We start from the raw sequence: 10,813 nt of genomic DNA, 5'->3' as shown, positions 1-10,813 counted from the left end.
AGAATAGTAGAGTTACATTGCCTTGTGGCGGTTACCTTGTCAGTATATCTTTTATGAGTACACAGATTCACTGTACTGCCAAGAGGGTTCAGATTTCATGTGAAAGTCAGGACCAGAAGAGACCTTACATAGATCATATTTTCTAAATACCTCTTTTTGCACAAGGAATAATTGGGGTTCTGGGACAAGAGATCCTTCTCTGATTTGGAGGAGAGATGCTAAAGTTAGCTACTTTAAGCAACATCACTCCTTCTCCAAGCCCCCAATTTTTGATGAATCAAAGAATCACTGCAGTCCACTCTTGAAGCCAGCCTGGACTGACCATGGAAGAAAAAGTGCCTTCATTCTTTGTTGTGAATCACAGAGAAAACCCTACTCTAGCATGAAGATGGAACCCAGGAAGGGGTGGAGGGCGAGGTAACTGGCTTAGGGAATTGGGGCTTTCTTTGGTGGCAAGAGGGCTGGGGCCAAGGCACGGGCACCAAGGGTCCTTTCATGTCCTAATTCTTTCTGCCTTTTCTATCTCATTTCTTTTTTCCTGTTCCAAGAGACCAAGGTCATACAGCTTTGTGTGACAGAGCCGGGATCCAGGCTGGGTTGGGCTGTCTTCAAATGCTTTTCAGGTGCTCGGTAGGAACAGTAAAGTCTGTTTACTGTGGACTTGGTTCATCCCAGGAATCATCATGAATCAAGACTCTATGGAATAAGTAGAAAGCTGGGCCCTGGTGGGAAATATGGGAGCAGCTCCTTAGAATTTTTGGAAGCAGTAGAAATGTAAACGTGTTGCATAATTTCCTGCAAAAATCCAAGGGGTTTTAGGGCTAGAGTAGAGCCTAGGCTTTGAAATCAGCTGGACTTGGGTCCACCAATTATGACCTGTATTTGACCTTAGAGTTCTTGGACTCTGAGTTTCCTCATATGTGAAATAAGCATAACCTACTCACAGATTTGTCCTGAGGGTTAAATGAAGTAGTGTGTGTGATGTGCCTCCCAGAATGCCTGGGGCATAATATATGTTCAATAGATGTTAGCTATTAATTATCATTATTGAGAAAATGCCTTCTTCAGGTAGCAGTAGTGTTTTGCTAGGCCCAGGCCTTATGGAGTAATGACAACTTGTCATCTTTTCATCATCTGCTGCCCCAAAGCCTAAAATCCAAAGAGGAATATGCCTTCATCCCTATGTCCTGATTAAGTACCCAGCACTGTGCCAGGCTCCGTGGGGATGAAATGACGTCTGAGGCTGGGCTCTTGCTTCCACATGCCTACGGTTCAGCTGGGAAGGCGAGTAATGGTGGTGAGCAGAGTCTGTGGGAGTGTAACTCTGTGGGGATAATTCTGTACTGTCCCAACAAATGTGCTTGTGTCTGGACTGGTGAGGGGACAGGTGCTGGAAAAGAGTATACTTCGCTGCAGGCTCTCAAGTGCTGCCTTTGGCCACTGTCTCCTATCTGGGATTAGAGATGTGGGAGAGAGGTCAACGTCAGGTAGCAGGATTCGAGAGGAGGGGGCTTCAAAGGAAGCTCAACTCCATATAAATTTTGGGCATAAGCAGAAGTCTGGAGGGATCCGGACACACCCCTTTCCTCTGAGTCTGGCTCCTCTCAAGCTAGGTTTGACGTCCCCCTGGCCTTAAGGACAAGAAAGCCAATATTTGTCTTGCCCTCAGGGCACCACCTGTTGGTCTAACTTCATGCCTGACCCTGATTTCGCTCATGATGCTGCTTTACTTATTTTGACCCACGTCTTGAAATCTTATCCTCCTCTCCTGGTATTTGACCCTTGGCTCATCCTTGGTTTGGAGTCAGCACTCTGCTCAACACGATCTGATAACTTGGCCTGGCTCTGACCTGCCCCAGGACTGCAGGGTCCAGCTCGTCACGAGAGCCTGGCTGAGCATGATGTGAATCCCGTGGTGCCACCAAAGAGGGAGAAGATGGGAAGATGAGAGGCACAGACAGAGAGCTCTGCTTTGGGCTTCAGGGAATGCCTCCTTCAGAAGGTGACTAGGATGCCGTGATGGGGAGGAGGCTGAGTGGAAGGAAGGAAGAGAATGCCCACCCACCCCCCCGGCCTTGGCAATGTCAGCACAAGTAAGCAGGTGGCTGGGCAGAGGTGCAGGTCACAGAAGAAGTGATGAATGATGCTGGGGCCACAGAGGAGCAAAAGGAAGCTGGCATTTTGTGTGACCACATCATTGATACCAGCAGCCAATGCCCCTTTCATGCCCAGAGTGGATGATGCCAGGGGAAGTGGGGAAACCATATCAAATGAGCATCGATTCAATAGCGTACTTCGAGCTAGGGTTTTTTTTGTCATTTGAGTATTTAAGCTTCACACAACTTTCTTGTTTACAAATGATGCCAGATTGTATGTTGTAAAACCAGATTTAGACATCAGTCCTGTCTGATTCTAGAACCCATTAACTTCTGTTTCATCTTATGTTCTCACGAGTCTCCATTTCTCTGGCCCAGCATTGCTGGTTCACAGGGAAAGAGAAGGAAATTTGGGAGCGTGACCGGGTGGCCTAGGAGATAGTTTCGTTACCCGGTAGGTCTGGGCTGAGTCTGGGGCCCTGTGATGTCTCGGCAGGTGCTGGGCCTGCGGAAAAGGGGATCAGGCCGTGGAGTGGCAGAAGAGGGGCTGGGGCAGGCCTGACAGCTCGCTGTATTTCTCTCCTCGCCGAGAACTGTGGTTCTTCGCCAGTGGACCCCGCCAGCCTCGTTGTTCTGTGATTTCTGGCCTCACCAAACTGTCTCCCCTGCATAGAAATAATAAGGGAGATAAAATAATAAGATAGCACAGGTCGGAGAAATGATTCAGTGTAAGGATGACTAATTACAACAGCTAAGTTGTGCTGAACGTTAATTAAGGACCTGATGGCATTCTCAGTGCTTTACAGATGTTAAATCTTTAATCCTCACAAACCACCTTATGAGGTAATTAATATCGACATACTCATTTTTCAGACAAAGAGACCAAGGTCATATAGCTTTGTGTGACGGAGCCGGGATCCAGGCCGGGTTGGGATGCCTTCAAATGCCATGGCAGCCTCTCTCAGGAAAATGACAATGAGACAAGACTGCACAGGCGTGGAGATCAAGCCTGATGGAGCCCCATAGAGAACCCCACAAGGTTTGGGGACTAAATTCAAAATAATTCAAGGACAATCCATTAGGGGTTATTTCAGTTTTTTGTTTTTTTTTTTTTAAACTATATAAGAAAGCTCCTTAAAATGTAGTATCTTAAAACTACAACACTTTGTTATGTTTCACAATTCTGTGGGTTGGGAATTTGAGTAGGCCTGGGGCAAACTGGTCTTCTTTTCCACGTGGTGTGGACTGAGATCGCACACACAGCTGCACACACCTGGTCCCGGGCTGTCCTGGAAGGCCAAGGCTTCTCTCAACATCTGGTGCTTAATGCTCTTCCATATGGCCTTTCCACATGGCTAGCGGGGCTTCCTCCCAGCCTGGTGGTCTTAGGGTAGGTTTCCAAGATGGAAGAAGTGGACACCAGCAGTCTTCTTTAAGGCTGGGCCTGAAGTTGGCATGTTGTTACTTCTGCTGTGTGTCATGGGTCATAGCAAGCCGCAAGTGGGGTTGCCCGATAAAATACATGGTGCCCATTTAAATCTGATGAACAAATTCGGATAGACAAAATAAAATATTTTTTAGTATAAATCCTGCAATATTAGGACATATTTATGCTTAAAAATTATTTGTTGTTTGTCTCAAATTCGATTTTAACTAGACACTTGTATTTTTATCCCAACCTTGATGGGAGGGGTGGCATGTCATTCAGAGAAGTAAGGAATCAGTGGTGGCCATTCTTAGAAATCCAACATCGCAGGCATCCATGGAATACGTCCCAAAAGGTGGAGATGATATAGCATAGTGGTTAAACCTGACACTCCAGAGTCTGAGTTTCAATTCTGTGATTTATGTGATCTGAGACAAGTGATGTCAACCCATCTGTGACTCAGTTTCTTTCTTTTTTAAAAAATATTTTATTTATTTATTTGAGAGAGAGAGAAAACAAGAGACAGAGCATGAGTTGGGGAGAGGGGCAGAGGGAGAAGCAAACTCCCTGCTGAGCGGGGAGCCCCAGGTGGGGCTGGATCCCAGGACCCCGGGATCATGACTTGAGCCAAAGGTGGACCCTTAACTGACTGAGCCATCCAGGCACCCTGTGACTCAGTTTCTTTATCTTAAAAATGGGGCTATAGTAGTTTGTGTCTCATGGGGGTAGATGGGAGGATTTTATGAGATTAAAATAAAATTCCTGACGTACAGCAGGTATTTGATAAACGTTTGTTATCATTAAGGCAGGATTTCAAGCGAGGATCTGGCTAACGTTCCAGTCCTACCTAGTCGGGGAGCCAAGGGCAAAGAGTGGTCCCTCCGAGGGTCACACCTAAGATGGGCACCATATCTAACACTGTCTTTGTACCGGCAGAGAGCTCGGTTGTACACTGGTACTTTCCTTAGGCTTGTCCTGGAAACAAGCCAGCACACACATCCGACATGTGCCCCTGAACCCCTGCTCCCCACTAGTACGGTTTTATTCCTTTCCTGAGGTTTTAGTCATGCTGGGGCCCTGTGATCTGACATGCATAAAGCACAGAAGATGGGCACCCAGGAAGAAACATAAAGGACAAGCTGCAGAGTTTACCACGAAACCAATATTGGGTTAAAGAAGTTAAGGCTGAGAAATCGGGGCTTTCAGGAAAACTACTGGCAAGATCCTTCCAACCCACGCTGCCTGTGAAATGAAGGTATCTTCAGGCTCCTTGACAAACGGAAACAACTGGAGCCATGAGGAAGAAGGGGAAAGCAGCTCTACTTATCCCTTTTGCCTTTTCCACATTTGTGAGCCGCTGTTAGCCCCATGGCAGACGGGCGATCACGAGCTGGGGCCTCTGACGGCAGGTGGATGGAGAGCATTTAGCTAATATGTGAGCTGGATTTAACCATGAATTTTGATGGCCACACCACACCAAGTGAAAAGTCTCGTTGACAGAAAGAGGTACTAGGGGATGGTTTCCCCAGGGAGCTCTGCTACCCATACTTGGGCACAACGTCTGAGCACAACGTCCGATGGAAACCCTAAGAAGACTGGAAAGATCTCATCCTGCCCAGAGATCCTTTCTCTAGTCCTCCTTCCCGCTAAGTCACAATTTGCTGCTAACGCCTGCAGGCCTTGCTCACGTCACTTATTTACAGGTACATTGTAAATTGAGTGATTGGGTTACTTTTATAAAGAATTGTAGATTTGAGGGGCACCAGGGTGGCTCAGTCGGTCGAGCGTCCGACTCTTGATTTCAGCTCAGGTCATGACCTCAGGGTCCTGGGATTGAGCCCTGTGTCGGGCTCCACACTCAGTGTGGAGTCTGCTTAAGATCCTCTCTCTCTCTCCCTCTGCCCTTCTTCCCCACTCGTGCGCATTCTCTCTCTCTCAAATAAATAAATAAATCTTTAAAAACAAACTAGAATTGCAGTTTTGAACTTAAAAGCACAAGCAAGTAGAACAGTGAAGTGTGCTGTTGGGTACAATAATAATACAATACCCACGGGAAACTACACTGTTCAGACCCTGAGGTCATGCTTTAGACATGTTGTTCATTGGGCAGCATTTCACAGATTTGTGGGCATAGAATTTTCTGGCTGGTAAATGACTCTGGTGGACTGGCCTTGGAAACTCAGTCTCTCAAATTATGACAAACATCATGCTTTATTTTAGAGAAGAATGGGATTCTAAGATTGACTGGTGCCCTCCATTGAGCAAACCTATCTTTAGAGAGCTTATACGAACACTGTCCCTGAGCCAGGCTTGTGTCCCGTCTATCTCAGCTTCTTGGGGCTGGTGGCATTTCTGTGAGGTCCTGGAGAGGGTAGGGATGAAACTGTGTGTATGACACTCTGGGGTTGGGGTGGGGACAATGCTCAGTATCTTGACCTGTGGAGAAGGCAGGGCAACCACCTGGCAGGATCCATGAGTCTTCTGGAGGGTGTCTGCCCATCTGCCCCTTCTGTAATACTAGTCACCTCTGACCAGGCCCAGCTCGAGGTATCTTGGACTGCCTTGGATTCTTTCTCCCAGGGAAGGCCTTGCTCATTTGCATCTGGCTCCTTCCATCCTGTGCCAAGTTGTCCCTGGATGTGATGCCTGGAGAGACGTCCCGCCTGGTGAGTGACAGCACTCGGCACTAGAGAGCTTGAGTGTTCCGCTGGGGATCCCAATGCTTGGGCTGCCTCCCTACATGGTTACAGTGTCCCTCCCCCAAGGGCCTCTTAAGGTTAGTTTAAATGAGTTTGAGAGCCTTGGGAACCAGAGGAACATCGAAGAGATTCGAAGTGACTTAACCCCTTTTCCGTTTGTAAACACGTAGGCTTTGGCCATCACATCTCTATTGCATGCAGGACAGGTGGAAGCCCAGCAAGGCTAACTAACTTTTGTTGGGTGACGGAGACAGTCCCTGCCAACAATAACCGTTTGCTCAATGTCCAGTACTTGCTGGCAGTGGTCTGCAGTGGCCCGGTGCCTCAGCTGCCCGGCCAGGACCACAAACCGGTTTTCCTTCCAGCACCTGTGGCTGGATCTGCCCCTCCACCTGACCTTTGGCTTCACTTCCACCCAGTAGAAAGTTCCACATCTTCAGGTACTGAGTGGGTTCTGGGTGGTCTCAAGACATAGTGTAACTCAAATGCTCTTGAGAGAGGTAACACTTTGACTTAATTTCCAGCCAACATTCCAATGCCTCCTATTGGGTTCTGTGCCCGATGGTTTTAGCTGAGGGAAGAGGGGAGGAGACATTTGGACAGGGAGGTGTGCGTGGGGCTGAAGGGGCTGGGTGACTGTCTCCTAGCAAACTTCGCCATGTCCTCAGCTGCTTCTGCTCTCCCCTCTCTGCCCTGTCTTCCCTCCGTTCCTCATAGGCCACCCTGTAATCCATTTCTGGGAAGCCTGTTTACTTTGTAGTCTGTGACTGGGTTGCCCAAGACCATGGGGTGAGCGTGCTCAGGAATTGCTGACATTAGGAGCAGAGTGTGAGTTTACCAGGGCAATGAAGGAGGGGCTGACACCCCAGCGTCTCTGTTCCTGGGTCCTCTGTGTCTCCTTGGTCCTAAGGGAAATTATTATTTGAAGGAAAGTTTTCTGTTAAGCAAAAGGCTTATTTTCATGAAAAGACGGCAGTTCTTAAACTGCTGAGTCTGGGATGGAGTGTTGGGATGGTGGGGGGGACCAGGTGGGGCCTGCTGTATTCTTAGTGCGTGTGATTGTTAACTTATGTGTTACCTTGACTGGGCTCAGGGATGTGGGCATCTCTGGTAAAAGGGATGCTAAAACGTTACTTCTGGCTATGTCTGAGTGGGGTTTCCAGATAAGATTAGCATTTGAATTGGTAGACTGAGTAAAGATCACCCTCACTAATGTGGGTGGGCCTCATACAAATCCATTTAGGGCCTCAGTAGAACAAAAAGGCAGAAGGACGAATTTGCCCTTTTGGCTGGAGTTGGAACATCCATCTCCTCCTATCCTCAGACATCGGTGGGCTTGGTTCTTCGGCTTTTGGACTCCCACCAGGAGTAACACCATCAGCCCCCAGTTTTCAGACCTTTTGATTTAGACCGAATTACACCACCAGCTTTGCTGGTTCTCTGCCTGCAGATGGCAGATGGTGGGACTTCTCAGCCTCCATAATTGCATGAGCCAATTCCTATAATAAATCTCCTCTATCATCTATCTATCTATCATCTATCTGTCTATCATCTTTCTATCTATCATCATCTAATCTATCATGTTCTATTGGTTCTGTTTCTCTGGAGTGCCCTAATACAGTATGTTAAGAAAAATGACCCTAAACCATAAATAAAGCCAAGAGATGATTTCAGTACCATCACTGAGCATTGATCAACAGTTCACCCGTGCATTATTCAATTTTCTAAGAGTATGTTGTTTCACTTCGATAATTATGAAGTTACAGGTGAACATGGAGGTTTCTTCCGGAAGAGATGCAGTTGTTTTTGGTTTCCTGTAAGAAGCAAGCCCAGCTGTGTTGGCTCAGCCCAGTCTGCCTAAAGCTCCCCTTTTCCCCTCCCACCAGGCTCTATGATGGTCAGATTTTGTTTCTCTCTCCTCCCTATTTATACCATCCACATTTCTGGCCCCATGCTTTCCCGCCTTCCTGGATGATGTGTAGGCCAAAGTAAATCATTTAGGAATTTCGGATTTAGGAATTTGGAGCTAGAGGTAACCAGGAAAAACATAAACCATTTACACCCTATCCTCTGCTACCTCAGATTCTCCAGACAGGCAGAAATACAGACATTTTAGCACACATGAGACAGGTTTCAAGCCAATTTTATTTGACTCTCAGAAAGATAGCAAACCTCAGTTGACATCTGGGTTTCACAATAAATTTCACCTCTTTCTTTCCCTCTAAAGTTAGTAAGATTGATTTCTGTTACAATAAAAAAGGCTTTTTCTAAGACAAAGATAATTTGGTCTTGACTGAAAAGAGCTCTATGGACTTGCAGCTTTTTATTTTGTTTGAATTGGCGATTTATAGAGAAATAATAGCTCATTATTGCTGTAGCACACATTCTGGCCCCTGGCTAGTTATAATGGAGATTTCTGTAGCTGGGGCTCCATTCAGCCCCACAAAGTCAAATGATCACTATCTCCTTCCTATACTCAAATATCACATGGACCATTTCTCCAATATCACAGAAGGGCAATATCCCCTATCTAACCTTTTCGGTTGCTGTGGCATTCAGTGCTCCTTTCTATATTTGAGAACTCTCACAGATAGGAGGAAGACAGAATCTGACTCCCACTCTGGGACCACTGAAGGCGGTCCTAGGGCTCTGTAAGGTAGAAGTGCATGTAGCATGTCAGGGGATGTAACGTATCCATGCTGAATGTGGTATATTGATGGGTGTACAATAGGGATGCTGCCAAACAGGTGGATGTTCCTGACTCTGGCTTGAACTTCAGGGAATGATGGGAAGGCATAGGAACAGATGGAGATGAGATGTGGTTGGATGCGATAAGGATGGTAGAGGATCGTGTCAGTGGCTTCGTCCTGCAGCTGAGCCGTGCTGAATGCTCAGGGGCAGCAGTGCTGGCCATAGCAATGGGGAACGCTCAAAGGTGATGCTCCCCAGTGGGGCAACCTGCACAGACCATTCCTGTGGCAGGCGTTCAGCTGTGTTTGGCCATTCTTGGTTCCCGTCCCAGCTGGGATCTCTAGGCTTCTCTTCTATTTCATGAGCTCCCAGATACCTTTCTAACAAATTCCTTTTCTGCTTAAGTTAAGAACCCTAATTCGTACAGCGGCCTTGACACCTTTATTCCTAGGCTGCAGACCAGGGGGTTCAGCATGGGGATCACAGTGGTGTAGAGCACAGAGAGGGCCTTGTTATAGGCTGAAGCCCTTTCTGGGTTGGGTTGGACATATACAAAGAACACAGACCCGTAGAGGAGGGAGAGGACAGTGAGGTGGGAGGCACAGTGGAGAAAGCTTTGCTCTGGGCCTCCAGGGACCTCATCCTACAAGATAGTGATCAGGATGTAGGTGTAAGAGACCAAGATGGCTGACACCGTGGGGCAAGTAACCAAAGCAGAAAAGAAGAGCAGGATGACGTTGGCTACAGTGGTGTCTGAGCAGGCCAGTTGGAGCACGGGGGGGATGTCACAGAAGAAGTGATCAATGATGTTGGGACCACAGTAGGGCAAGATGAAGGCATTCCCTATCTGCACAGCTGAAATGGACACCCCCACAGCATAGGAGCCCACCACCAGCTGGATGCACAAGCACTTGGACATGATGGTGTGGTAGAGGAGAGGGTAGCAGATGGCCACAAATTGGCCATAGGCCATGATGGCCAAGAGCAGGCATTCCCCTGTGCCATGGAGGATCATGAAGGCCATCTGGACCACAGAGTCTGCAAACGAGATGGACTGGTCCACGGTGAGGAAGCTGGTCAGCAGCCTGGGGGTGAACACGGAGGAATTGCAGATGTCTAGGAAGGGGAGCACGCTCAGGAGGAAGTACATGGGGGTGTGGAGGGCGGAGCTGGTACGGATTAGGTCTATCATGCCCAGGTTGCGCACTGGTGTCACAGCGTAGATCAGCAGGAAGACGCCAAAGAGATGTTTTTGTCAGCCTGGTCTGTGAGGCCCAGCAGGATGAATCTCATAAGCATGGTGTGATTCTGCCCCGATGTCATTCCGCTGGTGTGTTACACACGGGACAATGGCCAAGGGTAAGAGAAACAGAAATGTTAACATTCTCATCAAAGAGGTAGCCTTTAACATCTCCTACCACCGAAGAGCCCATGTATCTCCGAGTGGCAGACTTGTCCCCAAACTCCACATCAATCCCATCCTGTCACACTCATGCTGAGGTTCTGAGGGTTCTCTGTCCCCCTTAGGACGACGTCTACTTTCCTCTGCTTCCACATCACGTGTGTTTTGTGCCACCTCCATGCTATCCTGCTCTCAGTTTGCAATTTACTTCTACAAACACACTGAGCTATTGCAAATGTCTATGCCTTTTCAAATTCTATATTTTCTTGTTGGAATGTCCTTCGGTCTCTCCAAACCCAGTTTAGAGGTTCATCTCCTCCCTCCCTCCCCTGAATTTCACAGATACTCCTTCAGTCAAATTCATGGCACTCTATTTTAACATTAAAAAAAAATGCCCATCCATCTTTCCTGTTGGACTTTCTCACTCCTGGTAGGAGGAGAGTTACTTCCTATCTCAGGAATTTGTGCTCTGGTATCAATCACAGTGCCAGTGTCAATG

At 47.6% G+C, this 10,813-nt stretch overlaps 1 pseudogene; it reads right to left on the bottom strand.

Moving 5' to 3' along the window:
* Positions 1–9,312: 9,312 nt before the first annotated feature.
* On the bottom strand, positions 9,313–10,235 carry LOC110576136 (annotated as a pseudogene).
* Positions 10,236–10,813: the final 578 nt, after the last annotated feature.

Source organism: Neomonachus schauinslandi, chromosome 11 (genome assembly GCF_002201575.2).
Source record: "Neomonachus schauinslandi chromosome 11, ASM220157v2, whole genome shotgun sequence".
In the NCBI taxonomy this organism is placed as follows: domain Eukaryota; kingdom Metazoa; phylum Chordata; class Mammalia; order Carnivora; family Phocidae; genus Neomonachus; species Neomonachus schauinslandi.
The sequence above is the reverse complement of the archived record's forward strand: the minus strand, read 5'-3'. Positions and strand labels throughout refer to the sequence as shown.